The sequence below is a fragment of the Cyprinodon tularosa genome, unplaced genomic scaffold, assembly GCF_016077235.1.
Source record: "Cyprinodon tularosa strain WSP-4 unplaced genomic scaffold, ASM1607723v1 ctg232, whole genome shotgun sequence".
Classification (NCBI taxonomy): Eukaryota; Metazoa; Chordata; class Actinopteri; order Cyprinodontiformes; family Cyprinodontidae; genus Cyprinodon; species Cyprinodon tularosa.
Genome location: NW_024038870.1, coordinates 1122456 through 1146316, shown reverse-complemented (window position 1 = coordinate 1146316; position 23861 = coordinate 1122456). Strand labels below are relative to the sequence as shown.

Sequence of the window (23861 nt, the reverse complement as noted above, 5' to 3'; positions counted from 1 at the left end):
TTCTACCGTTGAAAGCCACCACAATATTATCTATGGTTTCTCCACCCAATCTATTCTTAGAGTCCATACAAGCTGATTTACAATACAAGAATCTGGTCATTTATTTTCCCTTTTAACTAGCTATCTATGAACACCTATATAGGATTGCTAATTATCTATTACTGTTTGCTGTATTGGCAGGCGTTTCCCTTTACATAAAGTAACATAAAATAACATAATAACATAACAACGTACCAGAAATTCCCCATTGTGGGACAATAAAGGGATTTTGCCAAAGGTTCCTGTTCACTGTATGTGTAATAACTGGCACTGAGGAAATGCACATGCAGATAAAACGGGGTAGAAAGCACTGAAATCAAATATATCACACTCAACAGAGATCCTAATTATTTTTAAACAACATATATCCTTCCCTTTTTGTGCAGGAAATCTCAGTATCTCCATTTAATATCAGCCATTGAGGCCAGAAACCTTTTAACAAAAGCAAATCGAAAATGCAGATTGTCACTATCTTAACTTGGCCCATCACTGGTTCACTGGTACTGTAAATCACAAGTGTAGAAACTTATTTTTATATTGGGCCACGTCAAGACATTAGAAGTGTGCTGCAGATGTGTAAAGGAAACATTAAATTTCAATTAATTTCTTTAGAAAGCTATATCTGCTCTGGCAGATATGGATGTTGATTTGTGACGCCACTATTGCGGCTACCAAACATATTTATACAACTCTTCACCTCACTCACAGACACATCTGCATTGGTTAAACAGCACAATTTTCTTTGCTATTTTCCTGCGGTGTCCATTGTTAACCATGAAGCAGCATTGATTAATATTCAAATACATTTTAGGCCAGCAGTGAAGGCTTTGAAGGCCCTGACCGGCCACCACTGGTTTACTGGTACTGTAAATCACCAGTGTAGAAACTTGTTTTTATATTGAGCTTCTTCAAGTCATTAAAGGTGTGCTGCAGAAGTATAAAGGCAACCTTTGATTTCAATGATCTTTTTGATAAATGGTAGAAGGCTGTTACCAACGTAACTGTGTAGGTGTGCCACATTCTTTTGGAAATGTGGCCATTTAATAGTGAAAAGGATGAAAGACACAGAAGCCATAAAGAAAAACAATCCAAAAGTTACATAAAAAAAATACCAAAACAAAAGATATATCAACATGTTAAACACCAAACACCTTCAAATTGTTGCTAAGAAGTAAACTTTGCAAACAAACCTCCTCTCCCGTCAAGCTGGGCGTGCCGACGCACACCACCTTTTATTAACTAATTTTCTCCACACCAAAAAAACCCATGCACTTTAATACCCAACATCAGTTTTAACCAGCTGGAATTCGAAATAATATTACTAATGAAATAATAACTTTTCTACCAAACAGCTTGTTATCTCTACAATGTAATGTACTTATACAAGAAAACATTATAGTGGTTATGTTACAAGTTAATCTCAGGACCTTCCTGCTGCAAGGTAACAAACTAACATTTTCCATATTCGCAGTCAAATGCTGGTTGCAGAGCTTTAGAGCCACAACAGAAAGCGCTAGACTACCACTCGATTTGAGATTTAGGAACCACCAATAGCATCTAGTCAGCTTACATGAGGGAATAAGATGGGGAATAGTGTACAGCAGAGTGCAGAAATGTACAGGAGTAAGGTCTTCAAGGAACTTAAAACAAATGAGAAAACCTCCTTAATTAATCCCAAAATAGATAGGAGCAGGTGTAATAACGTTATCTCCTAATGTGATGTATCATTGCTTATTTATTCCTGTTAAAAGTTCCTTTGCTGGATTTTGAACAAGATAAAGAGGCAATAGCGATCGGGCCTGTTAAGAGACTCACAATAATCTAGCTGGGATGTTTTAAAGACATTGGAACTTAATTTTGCTTTGTCGCCCTGCTGTCTTGCAGCAAGAAGGTTCCAGGTTCATTTCCTGGCACAGGGTCTTTCTGAATGGAGTTTCAGTGTTCTCCCTGTGCATGCGTTGATTCTCTCCAGGCACTTCTGCTTCCTCCCACAGTCTAAATACTGACAGTTTTGTTAATTGGCTTCTATAAATTGTCCTTAGGTGTGAGGGTGTCCTTTGACGGAATAAGAAGATGATGGACAGAAATTTATTTTTAAAAACATACCATACTGAAAATTACCATATACACCTTGGTGTAGGCTTTGTTAATAGGTATGATATAATACAAAGGGGCAATAGTGGCACAACTTAGAAAATGGCAAAATTGATCCAGAACCAGTTCTTATAGATCTGTGACACAATCAAACACCTTAATTCAATAAAATCACTCACCTCACCACTGTTTCTCTTCCATAACGTTGCTTAGGATGGTTACATGAACATGTACAAAAGGACAAGACAATAAACATGCGCTGCAAAGAATGTTTCTTCCAAATTATGTTTGGCTTTTTTTAAAACTAATACCCCACTTTTGAAAAGACTTCACTAAGTTTTAGCAAAGCTGCAGCTGAGTTTACCTTCTTTGTTTGTATCCTAGCTTTTGCATTAACTTTTCTTTTTTCCACACCATCATACAAATACAAAAAGAACTGTCATGTAATACCTTAATTGTCTATCTCTTCACTTATATCTCCTAATCACCGACATACAAATACAAACAGACATGTCTCCTACTCCTCACTTAGATCTTCTTAACAAATGAACAGAGAGATTTTTCTTATAGAATTAATTACAGCATCAGTGTATTGCTATGTTCATAGTAAAGTTCAAAAGGTCTTTGTTGAACCGTCTAAGGTGTAGCTTCCAGTTGGATCTGACACAGAACACAGTTCTTTAAAGTTGTCTTTTTATGACTTAATATGTTTTAGTTGCTCCCTTTATCTGGGGGTTTAGCAGGTGCCCAAGCAAACCCTTTTGGCTTTCCTGGCCTGTACAGATCAATATCTAGTCTCTTCTGTTCTTCCTCACTGCCAACTGTCTTGTAGTGAAGCAATGACATGGCCTCTTTACACACCTCCTGAACATGTTTGACCTTGTTGTGGGGGAGCGTTGTGCGCCAAGCTTGGGACACTTGAACAGTATCTCTGGAGTTAATCTGAAAAGCACTTTGTACCTTAACTTTTCGCTTTGCACGGGTCATATTATTTATCCATGCTGCCATCTCATCAGTCATCTCTAAACCTACAAATTCATAAATATCGTGGATCTCCTGAAGCGGATTGCGTGTTACGTCTTAATAACGGACCAATTTGTATCTACCTCTTAGAAACGGAGGAGGGTTCTGGGTGGCACTTTGATTGATTCGGATGTGGCTTCGGCAGATTTCTTGCATGACTTCATAATTTTCCTCCGCTGCTGTTACGTTTTTGTGCTCCAAGACGATGGCATTATCCATCTTGAGGTCTAGGGCTGACTGCTCTCTTGACCGATACACAGCCCGAGGATCCCGGATAAGATGAATAATTCGAAGGTCAAGGTTGGGGTCTTTAAGAAGAGGGTGAAGGGATTCCAGTTCAAAAAATCGAGTCTCTTTGAAGACCACATGGCTGTAGATTTTGCAGGCTTTCTCCACCATCTCAAAAGGTCGACCATTACATTCCTTTTGGCACTGATCCGTATTGCTTATCTGACCAAATGGAGTGAAGCCACAGAGAGGAGGCGAGCACAGAGCCCGACTCTGGTACCACAAAAAAAAGGAGGACGCTTTTCTCTTATCTGACATGTAGGCATCCATCACAGAGAAGTCACACTGGTACAAGCTCCGCATTAGATCCCTAACAGCCATTCGTAGAGTCCTTGAACCAGATTTTCTGATTTGGCTCCAAACATGCCATGCAGGCTCCATGAGATAGAAAACTGAAGGGTGCTGACTGAACACTTGACCCATGAAGGATGAACCAGATCGCCATGATGAAAGGAGCAAAACGTGAACTTTACGGTCTGGAGGGGCAGAGTCTGCTGAGCCAAGCTGGTAGTACCAGTTGCAGAACAGCAACAATGCTGCCCCCTGCAGGAGCATGAGGAAAATCCAAGTTTTGAAATTAATTCTGTAGCAAAATCTCATAGCTCTGTTGCGAAATACCATAGCTCAAGGTTACTGTCAGTTTTTGGTGAAGGAGAACAACAACTCTTTTTCTGCTTCAAGGTGTTAAATTGATCTGCTTTAGGTTGAAGTTAACTCTAAAGGTCATGAATGTTTATCAGCCCCCGGGATTTCAGTAGATCTGCCTTTTCTTCTTGCAAGGGGACAGACATCTGTCGGAAATAAGTCAAAGATAGATGAGATATATTAGTATTATAGGCTGAAATACTTATGAACATCTATCATTAAAAACTAATCATACCACCTACTTGACAAAGAGTGGACAACTCTCCTGCTCTTTAGGTCCAAAACCAGATGAAATCTCAACAACAATATGGGATCAAATGGAAAAGCAAAGCCCTTTAGCAAAAAAAAAAAAGAAAATAGATTTAGCACAATACTATTGGTTATTTCATACATTTTTCTGCCTTAAAAATACTTCACTACTTCAATGTTTTTTTAGGCAAATGAAAAACATTTGATTTCCAATGAGCCTTTACAATGTTAATGCCAGAGATGGAAAGTAACGAAGTAAAAATACTTTGTTACTGTACTCAAGTAGATTTTTCAGATATTTTTACTTTACTTTACTACTTATTTTTATGGCGACTTTTTACTTCTACTCCTTACATTTTTACACAAATATCTGTACTTTCTACTCCTTACATTTTAAAAAATTGGCTCGTTACTTTAGTTTTGAATCATTTCAATGGAGTTACCATTATATTTTTTCACGTCATCAATACCAAATACAATCTAAATGGACGGCAATCTACGTTGCATTTGACGCACCACTACAAGATGAATCGACAGATTCGGCGGTATTCATTTGCGGCAAATCATTGCAGTTTGGTGGAGGTGGCGTTAGCATAGTAGTATGGACGACGAGATGATTGAAAATGAACACAACGGAGATCTAGTCCTATTGGCAGACATCCACTTAAAATGTAGGCAACGGCATGAAAAAAGTGGTTTCTACTTTTAATTTTATACTTTAAGTAAATTTACAAGCCTGTACTTTGTTACTTTTACTTGAGTAAAGAAGTTTAATCAGTACTTCCACTTTTACCAGAGTATTTTTTAACACAAGTATCTGTACTTTTACTCAAGTACGAAAAGTGAGTACTTTTGCCATCTCTGGTTAATGCTGCTTGGGCCTAATAATGGAATCTAAAACTGTGCATTTTTTTTTATTTGCACGCTAAAAGTCAAGAATTCCAAATTACAGAACTTAGCTCTAATCATCATACCCTTAACTTAGGGGACAGCTTTTACTGCAGTTTCCATTTTGAACAGCTGATTTCACTGCTGATCAAATGTGCACATATAAAAAAAAAAAAAAACGGCAGAAGAGGAATTTAAAGAGGAAGTGCAGTCCTCAGAGAAAAGAAAACTCAATGCAAAAGCTGAGATTTGACGTGTAGCTTTTAGGGTTTTGCACAAGCATTAGAAAACTTAAACTGCTGAAGTAGTATATCCGATATGCCGATATTTTAAAACTCATGTAGCCGATAACCGATATCGTTACCGATGTTAAAGCTGGACAAAAATAAGTAGTCATTGAAAAAAGCAGTTTTGTTATCCATTTCTGACACTTTGAAAAATAATATACTCAAATATATTTTCATATGCTGATATCAAATTGATTTTTAAAAACGCAAGATCGATCTATTTTACTTTCAAAATCTGGTGAAATTTCATCGTTCTGTTACAAACTCTCGTGATATTTTGCAAATTCTTGTGAGATTTTGTTAGTAAAATAGATCGATACCGCGTCAATATATCAACATATAAAAATATGGCAATATTTCATGAATTTTTGGGGGATTTCGTAGCATAACGATGACATATACCAATATTTCATTAGTAAAAGAGATTGATATGGTGTTTTTAAATGGCAATATATCCGCATATGAAGATATTGTGATATTTTAATGTATCAATATTTTTTCCCTCGTCTTTAGAAGTTTTTAAGTCTGTAAAAAAGGAGTTTTTGAGGAAGAAGAAGTAGTATTTTTTTTTTTTAGACTTTAGAAACTCAGAAGCTGATCAAATATCGGGTTAAATATCGGTGGGGTGGCCGATGTCCGATATTCAGTTTTAAGGCCGATATAGGCCGATAGGGGGCCGATTATATCGTGCATCCCTATTAAATACAGTAATGGCACACATAACTGAGACTGCGCCTTTTAGTACGGTGCGCCTTATGGTCGTGAAAATACGGTAACTGAACAAATAAGAAGTAAAAAAAAAGTTACAAGATTAGTACTGGTTTCTGAAAGTAGTTGTGTGTGTATGATCATATGGGACTGTTTTTTTTTGTTTTTTTTTACTTTATGCATGTTTGTAAATTAGAACTGGAAAATATATTGAAAATGTGGACATGCTGATGAAAGTTAAGCTTAGGTATAAAGTTTATATGTTAGCTCTCTTTTTTGGAATTTGTAGTTAATCTCTGTGCACTGTACACCCGTTGACATAAAAATACATTATTAATCAAAAATAATATGAAAAAAATGACATAGCTGCCATTTATTCTTTATTTTTCAAATAAATAAATGTTCATTACAAATCACTTTAATCTTTTGATACGTTTGCGCGGGCCTGTGTAAGGCTTGGGGGGCTGGGCTTGTCTTGGACTTCAGCAGGAGGGGGCTTCAAGAAATAAAGGTTGGGAACCACTGGTTTACAATACAAATAATAAGTTTTAGGGCAGCAAGGCGTCTGACACCTCGTCCCCCCATGTCTGTGTATTTTCTTTCTGTGTGTTTTGTCCTTTCTTGGATGGGCTGTACCAAAACAGAACATTTCGACCTGCTTGAGTGCCGCCCCAGGCTAGGTGACAAATAAAGTCTCTTTAAATCTCTTTGCATGAAAACTTTAGAAACATCTTTCAACATCTTTAAATGGCTTGAACCATCACTAATATCAGCTGACATGATAAAGAACGCACATCTTACTCAATTGCAACACAGCCATTAAAACTTTGATTCATAATTGACTTGTGGTCAGCGATAGCTGGCGACCTCTAATTTTTGTTTATTACTGCTAACCAAAGCTTAAATATTTCATGACATTTCGCTTTGCATTGCCTGGTTAATTCACTGGTTAATCGAAACACATTTTTGCATTTTCGTTTCACATAGTTACTACCTTGAAAATTGTTCCTCTTGATCTTTTTTACATTTAATTTCACAACCGTTGCTTTAAGGGATTTCCTTACAGAACGCCACCTTAAATGTAGATAACTTTGTCTTAACTCCACAGCTGTATCCCTGTATCGTCCAGCTTTGATCCTTGGTCTCCATGAAGCTGTTTGCTAACTCACAACCTTCTCAATTCCTCTCATTTTCTGAAGAGACCGATTAAACTAAGGAAATACTTAATAATTAATTAATGAAGTTGGAAACATCTATATTTTAGAATATATTTTTAATTTACCGTATCTTTTTTGTTTTTTACTTTCTGTTTAGTATTTCCAGAACAGCCACCTTTACTTGATAATTGTTTGTGCTATCTGACCTCTGTAGAGTCAGAAAAATTGTGGTCCATTTTAACACAGACCATTGACAGATGATTAGAATATTTGTTGCAGGAAAGTCTAAATAGATTTTATTTTGTTATTATAGCTCCAAGCTGACCCTAGATTTTTTCTTATTTCTTTATGTTTCATTTTGGTTTCTACAGTAATCACAATAAATAGCCTAACAATAACAGATTGTCTATGATATATTTTAGTTTTTACTACTACTACCAAACTGTAGCTAGCCCTGTCTTGTATATTTATCCCCTTCTACACAACTTCTTCTCATGTTAATGCAACTCAGGTGCTGTTAATGCTCTTCAGATACAATCTATCCTATCGGAATCACTTTTCTTCCATCTGGTGGCGAGACTACAAATGACACCTAGGTGGGACACTACAATTTTTGACTGCATCTTAAACGTTTTAGGTTATTTATCATCATGCGGTATTTACCCAAAACCAATGGCGATTCAACAGAAACAACATTCAAAATAAAAAAAGACAATAGGCATTAAATTGTTATGAAACAAGCAGTGAAAGTAATTGTTGGGAGCTGGAGAAGTTCCATCTCTCTCCAGCAGAGTCCGCCATGGATCCTCCTGAGCTGAGCCTTCGACACACCTGAGGCGCATCTCATCATCAGTGGATCCACAGTATATAAGCTTTCTTCAGACCTTGCCTCGACTCCGCAGTGTTAAATCCAGTTGGTTAGCACCTAAGCCTAGTATCTTCTGAGAACCTTTGTTGCCATTGAATCCAGACTGGATTCTAACCCTTTGTCTCTGCTTTCAGGAAACCTGTCTTTCTCCTGTGAAGCTCTGGAAGAGCTTAACCTGCCGAGCCTGCCCTCTGAGCCAAACCTGAAGACTCTTCTCTGGATTCCCATGCAGCTCTGGACTAAGAGCTGGAAACTCAGAACCAAGGTCTGCCTTCTCGCTAGAAGTAAGACGCTGAAGCAGTTATCGGACTCTGCTGAACAAAACAATCTCTGGACCCCAACAGTTCCTCTCTTAAGGCTTTATCAGGACTCCTCAAGGTACAAACCTGAAAACCTTAAAACTCAAACTCAACTGAGCCAACGCTAACTGAACTGTCTCCCACACAGACTCCAGTGAACCAGCCCTCCAGGCCTGAACCAGTACCAGTGTTATTTCCATGTGCATTGTGAAACAATAAACCTGTTAAACTTTTATTCTGTCTGCGTGGTGTTCTGCATCTTGGGCCTCTCAGTAACCCATCATGACAGAACACTGCGGCCAAACACAAGGCCCAGCAGATCACCTCCGCCGTCGATTGGAGGAGCAGGACACTCAAATCCAGGGACAAACTCAAACCCTCCGTGAGTTATACCGTGTGGTTGATTCTCATAATCATATGCTTCAGAGTTATGCTAACTACATGAGCAGTGCTAATGCCACGTCGACAGTGCAACCATTTCCGGGTCCACTTCCGCCTCCGAGGTCACCGGCAGTGACGTCATCACCTGAGTTCCGCCCAAGTCTACCGGAGAAATTTTCTGGTAATATGAAGGACTGCAAAGGATTTTTGTTTCAATGTCGTTTAATTTTTCAAAACTCTCCTGGCAGTTTTCCCAAGGATTATAAAAAGATAACTTTCATTCTGTCCCAATTGACAGGAAGAGCCCTGGAATGGGCTCAGGCAAGGTTTGCCTCTGACGAAAGCCTCAATTGTCAATACACCGATTTTGTCTCTGAATTTATTCAACCAAGAAACTGATCAAACCATTGACTCTCGTGCTCTTTTTAACCTTAAACAGGGAAGTTCTTCTGTGGCGGAGTTCTCCATTAACTTCCGGGTAAAAGCTGCTGCTTCCGGATGGAATCAAAGTGCTTTAAAGGGGGCTTATTTTATGGCTCTTAACGAAAGCATCAAGGATGAACTAGCAACCCTCGACGAACCTGCAACACTCGAAGAATTAATCCGCCTGACAATTAAGCTGGATAACAGAATCCGAGCTAGAAACAGCTCCAAATATAGGAATCAGGGTTCCTTTGCCTCAGCCCCTGCTTCTAATAATATGACTGTTTTTTCTGCTCCCACAGAACATTTGTCCAAACCGAGACCTAAAACCCAGTCTCTCCCTTTGCCTGTTCAGGCCTCTCATACTGGAGAGACGGAAATCGAACCCATGCAGGTTGGACATACTAGGCTGACTCCTGAGGAAAGACAAAGACGTTTTCTGAGCAAACTGTGTATCTACTGTGGTGAGAGTGGTCATTTCATCGCTTCATGCCCAGCTAAATCAAAAGCCGGGGCCCGTCAGAGGTTTTGAGGAGTATGGCGGGCCATGTTAACTCTGAAAAATCTCCTCGTCTGATGCTCCCTGCCACTTTATTCTTCTCAGATCAGAACCTCTCTTTTTCTGCTTTCATTGATTCAGGCTGTGAACGAAATGTAATTGACTTAAATGTTGTCCAGCAGCTTCAAATTGAAACCGTTCCTCTAACCCAGCCTCTTCGTGTCTCTGCTATTGACGGGAAGAAACTCCACCAGGTCACCCATCAAACCAACCTCTCGAGCTACTAATCTCAGGTAATCATCCTGAAACCTTAACATTTTTCGTTTTTCCCTCCGCATGTTCCCCTCTGGTGCTTGGTTTTGAATGGTTGGAAAAACATAATCCCCATATTAACTGGACTGATCGTCATGTGGAATCATGGTCAACTCTTTGTTATGAAACATGCCTCCGTTCGGCATCTCCCGCTGTAGGGTCCCCTAGAGGTGGGGGGGAGATGGACTCTCCTGACCTTACTTCTGTCCCTTCCGAGTACCATGATTTGGCTCCTGTCTTCAGTAAGGTCAGTGCTACGTCCCTTCCACCACACAGACCATATGACTGTGCGATTGAGCTATTACCTGGAGCACCCCTTCCCAGCAGCAGACTTTATAATATTTCCAAACCTGAACGAGAAACCATGGAAAAATATATTAATGAGTCTTTAGCTGCCGGAATAATTCGCCCATCTTCTTCTCCGTTGGGTGCAGGGTTCTTTTTCGTTGGCAAGAAGGACGGTTCACTAAGACCCTGTATTGATTACAGAGGCCTGAACCAAATAACTATTAAAAATAAGTACCCTCTCCCACTACTCGCTTCTGCATTTGAACCTGTCCAAGGGGCTACTGTATTCACCAAACTTGATTTAAGGAACGCTTACCACCTCCTCAGGATTCGAGATGGAGATGAGTGGGCCAGTTTGAATATTTGGTTATGCCTTTTGGTCTAACTAATGCCCCTGCATGTTTCCAAGCCTTAGTGAATGACGTTCTCAGAGACTTTTTGAATGTGTTCGTGTTCGTCTACATTGATGACATACTCATTTATTCTAAAGACCTTTTTGAGCATAAGAAACATGTTCGCCTGGTGTTACAAAGATTACTAGAGAACAAACTTTTTGTCAAAGCCGAGAAATGCGAGTTTCATCAGTCTTCAGTCACCTTTTTGGGGTTTGTGCTCGAGGGCGGGCAGGTTAAGCCTTTTGAAGATAAAATGAAGGCAGTTTTGGAGTGGCCGGTTCCTGAAAACCGTAAGCAGCTGCAGAGATTCCTTGGTTTCGCCAATTTTTATCGAAGATTCATCAGGAACTATAGTCAAACAGCTCTTCCACTAACTTCTCTAACTTCAATCAAAAGAACCTTCCAATGGACCCCCGAGGCACAAACAGCATTCGATAAACTTAAGACTTTGTTTTCCAGAGCTCCTGTGCTGATCCAGCCTGATCCATCTAAACAATTCATCCTCGAAGTAGACGCCTCCGATTCTGGTGTGGGGGCAGTCTTATCTCAAAGACTCGACTCGGATCAAAGAGTTCATCCATGTGCCTTCTTCTCTCGTAGACTTTCCCCCGCAGAGCAGAACTACGACGTTGGAGACCTTGAACTCTTGGCTATCAAGTTGGCATTGGAAGAATGGAGACACTGGCTGGAGGGAGCTGAGCACCCGGTTCTTGTTTGGACAGATCACAAGAACTTAGCCTACATCCAGTCTGCTAAACAGGCCAACCCCCGTCAGTCAAGGTGGTCCCTATTTTTCTCTCGTTTCAACCTCATAATTTCTTACAGACCCGGATCCAAGAACGTCAAACCCGATTCTCTCTCTCGTCTTTACTCCGTTGATCAATCCGAGACGCCTGAACCTGTCCTTCCCGCATCCTGCACTGTTGGAGTGGTCACCTGGGAGATCACCGATCTTATTAACTCTGCCCTGGCTTCTGAACCTGACCCAGGTAACGGTCCTCCAAACCGAACTTATGTCCCTTCTTCTGTTAGATCTCGCCTGATACAATGGATGCATTCTGCCAAGTTTTCCGCTCATCCGGGGGTGAGCAGAACCGTTGCCTTAATCTCTAGACGTTTCTGGTGGCCTACCCTTCACAAGGATGTCAAAGAACATGTTTTGGCCTGCTCTACCTGCGCCAGAAATAAGGCTTCTCACCAACCACCCTCTGGTCTGTTGCATCCTCTCCCAGTCCCCACACGTCCATGGTCTCACATCGCTATCAACTTCGTCACTGGTCTCCCCATCTCCCGAGGTATGTCCACAATTTTTACCATCGTTGATCGATTTTCAAAGTCCTGTCATCTGATCCCCCTCAGGAAACTTCCCACGGCTTTTCAAACTGCTCAGCTCCTGATTAAACACGTTTTTCGTCTACATGGAATCCCACAGGAAATACTCTCAGATCGTGGGCCCCAGTTCATTTCCCAAGTCTGGAAGGCGTTCTGTTCTGCCCTAAACTGTAAGTCTTCACTAACCTCCGGTTATCACCCTCAGTCCAACGGTCAAACCGAGAGGATGAATCAGCAGCTCGAGTCCACCCTTCGATGTTTAACCTCCAATAATCCCACCGACTGGAGCCAGTACATCACATGGATCGAGTACGCCCACAACTCTCTCAAGTCAGCTTCCACAGGTCAGTCACCATTTCAGGTCAGTCAACCTCCACTTTTTCCCGCAGACGAGAGAGAGATTTCGGTCCAATCAGTAAATCAGCACATCCGTCGATGCCAACGCATCTGGAGAGACACCATCGCCACTCTCAATCGCTCCACGGAAACGACCAAACGCTTCGCCGACTCAAGAAGACGTCCTGCCCCAAAGTACTCGGTTGGACAGGAGGTATGGCTGTCCACCCGGGACATCCCCCTCAAGGTGATGTCTCGTAAACTTTCACCAAAATTCATCGGTCCATACAAGATTATCCAGGTCATCAACCCATCAGCCACACGCCTGCAACTTCCCCCGACTCTTCGCATCCACCCCACGTTCCACGTCTCTCAGGTCAAACCTGTCATCTCAAGTCCTTTGTGCCCTCCATTCGACTCCCCTCCACCCGCCCTGGAAGTCGATGGACATCCTGCTTTCACCGTCCGCCGGATCGTGGACTCCCGTCGGCGAGGTCGCGGTTGGCAGTACCTCGTCGATTGGGAGGGCTACGGTCCGGAGGATCGCCAGTGGGTTCCTGGTTCCTACATCCTCGACCCATCGCTGATCGAGGAGTATGAGCGCTCCCTCCCATCGACATTTTCCGGACCGCCAAGAGGCGGTCGTTGAGGGGGGGGTACTGTTGGGAGCTGGAGAAGTTCCATCTCTCTCCAGCAGAGTCCGCGATGGATCCTCCTGAGCTGAGCCTTCGACACACCTGAGGCGCATCTCATCATCAGTGGATCCACAGTATATAAGCTGTCTTCAGACCTTGCCTCGACGCCGCAGTGTTAAATCCAGTTGGTTAGCACCTAAGCCTAGTATCTTCTGAGAACCTTTGTTGCCATTGAATCCAGACTAGATTCTAACCCTTTGTCTCTGCTTTCAGGAAACCTGTCTTTCTCCTGTGAAGCTCTGGAAGAGCTTAACCTGCCGAGCCTGCCCTCTGAGCCAAACCTGAAGACTCTTCTCTGGATTCCAATGCAGCTCTGGACTAAGAGCTGGAAACTCAGAACCAAGGTCTGCCTTCACGCTAGAAGTAAGACGCTGAAGCAGTTATCGGACTCTGCTGAAAAAAACATTCTCTGGACCCCAACAGTTCCTCCCTCAAGGCTTTATCAGGACTCCTCAAGGTACAAACCTGAAAACCTTAAAACTCAAACTCAACTGAGCCAACGCTAACTGAACTGTCTCCCACACAGACTCCAGTGAACCAGCCCCCCAGTCCTGAACCAGTACCAGTGTTATTTCCATGTGCATTGTGAAACAATAAACCTGTTAAACTTTTATTCTGTCTCCGTGGTGTTCTGCATCTTGGGCCTCTCAGTAACCCATCATGACAGTAATTAAGAATAGGGTTGATATTACAGAAACCTTTGTTGTAATTAAATTTCTAAATTGTGTGAGGCAACAGCAGCCTCAATGGGATATGAAGAAAATAACATATTAAACATTTCTGATAATACAAATAAATGTTAAGCATGTTATGCTGTTATAAATTATTTTGAGCAACAAGGGGATTTAAGCTGTTTACTCAATTCAATGTCAAACCTCAGGAGCTTCCTCTGCGCTGTCACTAATGACTCCTAGGATTTAAAGCAGCTATTTAGGAACTCCAAATTATACATAAAAAGCAAAGATTAAATGTCTTTTAAGGAGGGAAGAGGAGCCCCGATGATATTCTCTGCTGTTCTCACTACTCTTCTCATGTTCTCTCATTCTGAGGCGCTGTAGCCTCCACACCACACAGTGAGACACCTGGTTAGAACACTCTCTATGGTGCTTCTGTAGAAGGTCGTGAGGATGGGTGGGGGCATCCTCATTATACAGGTCCTTATTTGTATTATTTATATATTTTGACTATGAAGAAATATATTTCAGATATCATAAAAACACATTAAGTCAAGCTGATAAATGTCAAAACAGACTTCTAGATGAATAAAACTTAACTCTCACTGGTACCGTTTTTTTTTTTTTACTCTCTAACATTCAGTTTCTGTTGCAAAAATGTTATTGTTAAATAATAAAAAAGATATAATTACAGTTTAGTCTAGGAGTTTGATTTTGATCAGGAAGAATATTATCTTAGTGTTCTACAAATGGAACAACAGAGAGTAGAGTGCTTTTAATACATGTAAAAACGGCTAACCCACTTCATATAAACTTATGCATTAACTCGAGCAGCAACCTTCTTCTGCTTGCAGCTTCTTTGTCTTTTAAAAACATTCTTACTTTTTTCTAGCTCCAGTGGGGTGTAGTGGTAAAGCCTATTTTAGCTATTAATGTAATTATTAACTCTTACTCCATTTGTTGAAAGTCCTCACCTAACCTCAGTTCATCTAAACCTTTCCCTTAACCCCTAGAACCCTACGGACCCACCGGTGGGTCCAGCTGCTACGTGACCTCGTAATTTTAACAAACCCCCAGTATTGATGTAAAAAACATCTTAGAATGGCTTTCTGACACCAGAAAACCATTCTATGACATCTTACCTTTACAGACATACCAAAAGTTTCTTCTTAAATCCAATAGCTGTGAGGCTATAAGTTATTGACTTTTGTTTGTTTTTGTCAGGCAGAAATTTATTTATACCCCCTTAGGGTGTAAGAGGTTAATACATCGTTGCTATTCTGTTTTATTTCTGTGTTTATCTGCTTATCTATTTTGTAAGCCAAAGACTAAAACCTCTATTTGTTTGTCTCTATAGTTAGTTCTGTACAGAATAACTCATTTATAAATTACTAATTTAAGTCTAAAAGCTGTTTCAAAATTAAATGAATATGACTGTTTGTTTTTTAATGACTGATTGCTATAAAGAGAAATATTTAATGATGCTTGTGTTTGGTGATCCGCTGCTTTATTTACTTATTTATGGGGAATTGCTAAAATAGATGCATCAGTCAGAGATGATCTTACTAATGTAGATGTGCAGGTGTATGTAGATTCTTGAATTTGATCCATAAATCTGAAGAAGAATCTGCTCTTGTGAAAAGCAGTTTCACTTTCAGATCATAGAAACAATAATAAACAAGACGGTTCCAGAGGCAACACTGATACTAGCTACATAAGCGCCCTTCCTAAACATGCAGTTTTTGGGGTTTGTGGATGTTTTAGTGGACTCAATTGCAGAAACGAATTTTTTTTTTTTTTGCAAAATTAATTTTATTAAGAAATAAAAAAAAAACTAAATCCGTAGTTACAAATGGATCGGCAAGAAAACTTAAGAACAAAAAAACTAGGACAGACACTTGGGAGGAATAAACCTAAAGAACGACGAGGATCCAGCAATGAGGAACTGCAGAGGGGTCTGTTTCACAAAGCAGTTTTAACAAACTCAGACTCAAATCTCTAACCCTAAATCTATCTAGCCTAAGGTTAGGAACTCTGAGTATTGGGTTTCTCAACGGCTGCTATGAATCAGTTCAATCAACTCTAAGTAGAACCACTCAGACTTTAGCAAATGCGTAAGTATGGAAAGCCATAATGAAAAAGAAAGCAGAATGTGTTTAAAAGACAGCGAAACAGCCCTGCACCTGCAAAGGAGTGGATCATGGCAAAGGAGAAGATTGCTGCTCAAGTTAATAATAATCTTATAATGCGACCATATTAAACAGAACAAAAAGTTCTCAAAGAACAGAATCATGACAGACGTCAGTAAAGAACACAAAGAGATATATAACCAGATGTATAAGATTGTTATCAAAACAAATTGGACCTATGCAAATACAATTTTCACATATCAGTCATATCAGATCTTCCCAAACTTTCCCTGACAGGGGTTTCATTTAACTTGTTTATGATATGAAACTATTTCCCTTTTTTCCAGCTATGCAGTGAAATAGTTTTCTTTTTTAAGTAAGACCTCTTGTCGTCTGTGTATACATAATTTTATGATAAATATGTTATATTTTAACTCTGTAAAATTTTATATAGTTTTTAAGCATTGTTTAAAAACAGTGGGACACAATTTAAAAGCAAATTTAGCTTAAAATCAACTCCTTTGAATGGAAAAAAACATAACTACTTAATTTAATTTTTTGCTGTTTATTCCTTTATTTGTTTTAGCCAAATATCAAACTTAAAAACATATCTCAATCGATCTAAAGCATATAAAGCGACTGACTCAGACTTTGACCCGCCCTCATCTACTGATTTAATAAGAACAATACATAAATGCATCTTTAATCAAATAAAAACAAGTTTATTCGGTTTATATCCATTTATTCTAACAACAGTGAACTCCTACCTGAGTGTGTTTATTAACCGGTGATAATGGCTCCCAGGATGCGCACAGCTCTCCTCCTCTCTCCTGTCCCCTGGGCTGGATGAAGTGCGACAGCAGCGGGACCAGATGAGCCGCGCGCGCTGATCAGCAGGCGGGGCAGGCGGTGGATGAGCGCGCGCTGCTGCAGGGGCTGCCTACTTTACACCTACAAACAGGAGGACATCCTGATCTGATTTTATCCTTCAGCTCTAGTGTTTGCATTAGTTCAAACTTTTTGCATGTTTGATTCGTTTAGAAACCGGAAAGTTTGTTTCGTGGGAATTGACCCTCAGCAATTCCTTCATGGAGGTCATTTGCGGTCAAAGTGCCACTTCCCTTCCCGCCCTCTCTTTAATGTGAAACGTGATGAGTAATTTGAACTGAAAGGATTTCAAGAAACCATTTGCCTTAAACCATTTGAATTTATTAACTCAAAATAATAAAATAGATAGAAAAGAAGAAGGCTACATTTAATTATTCAGTGTTTTTGTTAAGGTAACATGGGTGTTAACAATTGAATTATTAGCTATTCCGTAAACTGAATTTAAGACCAGTAACTTTACTATGCATATATATTTTATTTTTTAAAAAAAGCATTTTTTAACATGGAAAAAACATTTTCTACAAAAAAGCAAACCATTAAAATATTACTGTTTACCTATATTACATTTCTCCCTGATAGTTGGAACAAGGAAGAGGTAGCTTAGTATTGGTGTATGATTCTCATCAGTCTAGATCAGGGGTCGGCCACCCAAACTGCTCAAAGAGCCATATTGAACCAAAAAAATGAATCTGTCTGGAGCCGCAAAAATGTAAGTCTTGTATAGGAACTCAGACTCTAAGTGTATTATCCCACTATAGAAAAGGACTATGTGGGCTTAAATATTTAATAAGCATTCATGATTAACTTTTTATCCTGGAGCAAATGTCACATAGCAGCATGAGGTGAGGGAGGAGCAGTGAACGCTCTCACCGCGCCCTGTTTCACCGCCCTTCACCGCACGGTTTAGGTTTTTGTTGCATTGATGAAATGATAAAAACGATAAAGGAATCTTTCTATTTTGGACGTGTTTCTGTTGGGAGGAGTTGATTGAGTCATGATGAACCAAGCAGGAACTGACTCTCTAACCTTGAAATTCCAAATCCTCCGTCACCAGTGTTCCTTGGTGTGATTTATGTATTTATTATGCAAATGTTTACAGCAGTAGAAGACATAATACATTTTTCTTTGACCTCCTGCATACCATATTAAAACAAACAAACAAACCATAAAAGTCGATTTTCACACATTTTTGAAAAAGCCCCAGGGAGCCGCAAGGGGGACGCTAAAGAGCCGCATGCGACTCCGGAGCCACAGGTAGCCACCCCCCCCCCATTTACTTAAATGTACATTGGTTAAAATAAAAACTGCTGCAACTGTCCTCACTAATCCGTGTATGGTTCGTGCTTTGGTTTTTTCGTTTAAAAACAAAAACGAAAAATCAAAACAAGCATGTGGTTTTTCTATTTTTAAAACATAAATCGATAAAATGAAAAATCGAATTAATAGAAAATTAATAGCGTTTGAGTTTTGTTTTGCCATCTAAATGAAAATAAAATACGGTTGTTGTTTTAATATGTAGCGGTACCGTAATGAAGTAAGTCGCCACAGAAAAATAATTTACAGTGGATGAAGACAGCATCAAAACAAACCATTTCTAAACAAAAGGCAATGGCTGCACTTGAACCGTTTTCTGCATTGATTATCAAAGTTTTTGAGAGAGGAAAAACACACTCTGAAATCAGTGATGCTTTGAGCCGCAATGGAGCTCCACATTACTCGGTAATGAGTGTCAGAAGGTTTTGTATGGAGCACAACTTGCGAAGACACAACAATGTGTCAGACGGAGACAGATCATTAGCTCTCGATGAAATGCACCGATTCCCTCTAAATAACACAAACATTTTCATTTTGGTAGTGCTAACTGAAAAAGTTCTTCTTGTGGATTATGATGGCGGTTGGCAAGAAATTGACGACGTACATTACCGCCACCTACTGGTAACTAAAAAAGTTATGTGTTGGGAGTTCAGGTCTTCATTTCCGGTTCTGCCATAAGGTCCATTGAATTAACAACAAAATAAAAGTTTGTCTTTGGTTTAACCATTGCAGTTAAAAAAAAATCCCAAAACATATCTTTTTTTAATTTTTGCAAATGCCGTTTTTCTAATTTCGTTTTAAAAATGGAAAAACAAAAAACCACATGCTTGTTTTGTTTTTTTCGTTTTTGTTTTGAAACGAAAAAAAACAATGAACGAACCATACACAGATTCTCACTCCCCCTTTGAGCCCTTTTTTGAGTTAAGCTCTATTAATGACACGTCCATCAGGAGCTCTGCACCACTTCTGTGGGCTTATCCATCTACCTTACCCACGCAGCTGTGTTCGCTTTGACCTCCCCTTCTCTCCAGCGTCTGATCTTATGAGAACAACAAAAATGCCTCTAACAGATCTGAAGGTATATGGGTATTTGTGCACCACTTTTATGATCTAGAAGCCACTCTCTATGGAAGCCCGTTTATGCAATAAATCCAGAATGGGCTGTCACAATGTGACTTTAGAAATAAAAAAATCATGACTAAATATCATTTTACTAATTAAAGAATTATCATTTTCAAAACATAGCATGTTCTGTTGCCTTACAGCAAGAAGGTGGATGAGTTTAACATGCTATTCCCATGCATGCGTCCTCTGACTTATTCAGATTTCTAAACCTTAGTCTGCGTGCTTGGTTTTATTTCTCTGTGTTCCCCTGTGCTGGACTGGTGACCTGTGCAGGGTGTCCTCCAGAAGGCAGGCATTAGTCCTCTAAGACAATGATAGACAAGCAAAAGATGGATGGATATCCATCTCATTTTTAAAGCTTTTATCATTTTTTACTCGAATTTAGCAATTAGACATCTCCCAACATAATCTTATCATTTTTAATTCGAATCTAAATTGTGATCTTGAAATTTGGAATAAAAATAAAATTTCACTGTCAAACACATGACTTTCAAAGTCAGAGGGGGAACCTAGATCATGCAATTAGAACTTGAATTCAAAGTTATGACTTTAAATTGAATATATACGACACTTATGGACAGCAATTGATACTTTGTGGAAAATATGAATAAATCAAAACTCTTTTCAATCTCATGAGTTCAGGCTGAACTGGAGGGTGGAGAGTTACAACACATCGTTCCTCTGAGTGCATGTTAAGCACGTCTAGATAAAAGAAAATATGAAATATCAAGCCAGTTTTCCACTGAGAGCCCCAGGCTTTGTATTACCCGGCTAATAACAAAGTGGACCCTGTGCTGGCAGAAGAAGCTGTTGATTTCTCACTCAACTATTGTGATAAACGTCATAAAAGGTTTCAAAGACAAAACAAATTAGACAAAATTGCCTTTTATCTAGTCCCTTAAGCAATATGTTTTTATAGTACTTGTATGTGCCATAATAGAAAAAATTAAACTGATTTTGTTTTTTATTTATTCTATTCTCACGTACATCAGCTGTTTAACCGTGTTTTATCCAGAAAAAAGTATGAAAACCCTGCAGTATAAAATAAACACAACTCTGCTTTCCAACATATATTTAATCATCATACAGCAACTTACATCAATCTATTTCTATAAATATACTCTGAACCATTTTGGGAAAAAAAAAAGATGTGGATGCATGGATGGATGACAGTTTATCTGTACCAGATGAAGGAGCCTCTGTGGCAGAGATCGTAGTGGAGGGTGAACAAAACCAGATGACATAAATAGTGAGCATATAAACTTAAGAGTTTTAGAAGAAATCCTAAACAGACTGACTGGAAACAAATTAGTTTGTGACCCAAAAATGTTCAAGAACATAATTAGAAAGCAGAGCAAAGAAACATCAAAAACAAGGAAAACAAACTGGAACCAGTGCATCTGCAAAAACAAATAAAAACCAAACTGATCAAAATTGTAACAGAAACAGAGAAAATCAGAACATAAATAATAAAAATAAGCAGAAAGAGTCCTAAAATATCTTCATACAAAGGTCCAGATTTCCTTCATTTTCTTATGTTCTCATGCTGGTGATTTGCCAGGCAGTTATACCTCAGGAAAAATGTCACCCTACATCTTTCACCCAGTGCTGATTAAACGCATTTAGAGATCAAACAGGTAAAATGAAACAGAAAAAGATGTAAATATTCCAAATGGGGTCAGTCTGTTCTTATAAATTAATAAACATTAAATAAAAATACTCCTTACATACATTTATTAGTGCCACATTATGTTTTTATAACAGAGACATTGCTTTACACCCACATCTGTTTGGTCACAGTAGACATTCTGTACATTAGTTTTACTGTAACAGTATATTTCATTTCTTTTTGCATATTTCTCCTTGCATGTGAGAATTAAAATGAATGCTGATATTTTTCATGCTTTGATACTTTGAAGCTCTATCTCATCAACACCTTCACTTTAAGAATTTACTCCACATAAATAATAGCATCTTACAGCTTATCAACATGTTTGAATATTTAAATTAAAATGATTTTATGACTGATTCTGATCCTCCATAGCCACTAATGTAAACAGTTAGGGAAGCAATAATTTCTACTTTAAGAGATTATACTGCTGTACAACCAAAATAAAAGCCTTGCACCTAATATAGTAATACATCTCCAGTTGAGTGGTTTGGATATCTAATTACTTATAACTCGAAATAATATCAATATAAAACTTTAGTTTTTAGTTGTTTCCTCCAAGAAAGAAATCTCCAATTAGCATCTCAGCAAATTCAAAAAAAAAAAAAATTATTATCCACTCATTCAAGTCAAAAATGGAAAGTGATCGACTGTAGAGGTTTATATTGGTTCTTTTTCATTATCTCGCTGATGGCTAATCCCAAAATCCAAAATCTGTTTCTTGGGAAATATGAGTTTTACCTTAGAGCAACAGAGTTAGTATTTTTTTTAAACAAAAATTGTGTTTTGGGTCTACACAAACATTAAAAGACTGCTGACATGACACTTTTTCCACAGGGGAGTAACTGAGACCCTACACAAGGTGGGTGAGGAACTAAAGGCCATTGGAGACAAAACTAAATGTAGAAAGTGTTAGTAATTTTATTAAAATGTTAGGTGGAAGGAAAAAGTGTGTTAGGGAAAGGCTTGCAGGCAAAACATATAACCATTAGAGGTTGGTTGAGGATGACATTATAACAGCAATACTTTCCCCACATTTGTGCAGAAAAAGATACGTCTCTCTGTCGATCTCTATTAAAGTTGTCCGACAAAGTGGATTTGGATAAGTGTACCTTAACCTATAAAAACAATTTAAACAAGTAAATACCAATGACATTTTCTCCCTGTAAGGGCTCCTTTTAATATACTAGTTTGTTTTTTAATTATTTGCTAAAATAAATCCAGTTTTTGATCACGCTTGGCTTTTTTTTAGCTGTGGTTTTATCTAGCTTCTAATGATCCGGTTCAACTCCCTTCATTCTCTTTTTGCGGAGGACAGAGTAGTACCCTAAATAAAGCTGGAAGACCGGTTAGCAATGGAGATAAGGGAAGAATTCTGATGCTATAAATGGTTGGCATTGTTTCAGTGTTACCAAAACACTCTCTTTGTGTGTAAGAGCTCAGATATCTGCTGATGCGTGCAGGAAGTCAACGCAGAAGCAAAGATGCTGTATCACCTAGAGGCAAGCCTTTGTTCTGACCTGTTTGTTTTTAACAATGCACTTCAAACCGAGGTGAAACTTAAGTTCAGCTGAACTATATACTTTTTTGTTATGATTTACTAAATGAAAATAAATAAACATCATTGAAGCCTTGACTTAAATTCAGACAGACTACAAAGAATTATTCCAATAAATCTTCACAGCTCAACAAATGAACATTGTGCGCATGATTTACAGATTAGATATGAACATTAAACATCTCTTCATTATTTTTTTGTCTGATTTACAATTTTGATGTAAAACCTTTTTATTTTTCCATATTGCTGCATTTGTTATCCATTCTAAGTAATTGAGCTAGGGCCAGTTACTTTTTCCCTACCCTTTTATAGTTAACTATGGAAGCGTATTGCTGTCACTTGAAAAAAAGATTTTTTGCTCATTATATTGTATAAACGTGATAGTTATATTGTATAAACGTGATAATTATATTTTATAAACGTGATAGTTATATTGTATAAACGTGATAATTATATTTTATAAACGTGATAGTTATATTGTATAAACATGATAATTATATTGTATAAATGTGATAGTTATATTGTATAAACGTGATAGTTATATTGTATAAACGTGATAGTTATATTGTATAAACGTGATAGTTATATTGTATAAACGTGATAGTTATATTGTATAAACGTGATAGTTATATTGTATAAACGTGATAGTTATATTGTATAAACGTGATAGTTATATTGTATAAACGTGATAATTCACTCTGCATGTCTTCTAGTCTGCAGCACAGAGGTGAGTTTACTGGAGTTGATCAAGTTTTACTTTATTGTTGGTCTAAGACAGGAGAGATCCTGACTCTGCTGCACACTGGAGGAGATCAGTATTAGCATGAACACATTGAGAAGAATCCTCCACAGAATGGGACTCTATGGAAGAAAAGATCCTCTAGATGCGGAGGCCTTCCTCGTTGACCAGCTGGAGAGATACGGAAGCCTGCACGGATATACGTTTCACCACCTTAAATGTGTTCAACATGGATATGCTGGGACTCAGAATACAGTGAGACATCTCTTATCATTTCTGGACCCAAGGGGTGTGGAACGAAGGCGTAGGAGGAGGCTGATGCGGCGCATATTGATCCTGGACCTCATTTCTTCCACGAAGCTGAAGTTTGCTTCCGATTGCAGCTTCTGGTTCAGGAAATGAGTAAAGGGCGATTCCACTTTAATTTTCCCAACCTTCAGCATCTTTTATCCACTCTAATTAAAAAACTACAACACTTAGACACATCTAACCTGGACTAGATTTTATAGATTTTGGTTCTGTTGTTTTTCTTTAAGTTTTCTGTTTCAAGTTTAGCCAG

At 38.8% G+C, this 23861-nt stretch overlaps 1 pseudogene; it reads right to left on the bottom strand.

Moving 5' to 3' along the window:
* Window positions 1–2184: 2184 nt before the first annotated feature.
* Window positions 2185–16884, bottom strand: LOC119784717 (annotated as a pseudogene).
* Window positions 16885–23861: the final 6977 nt, after the last annotated feature.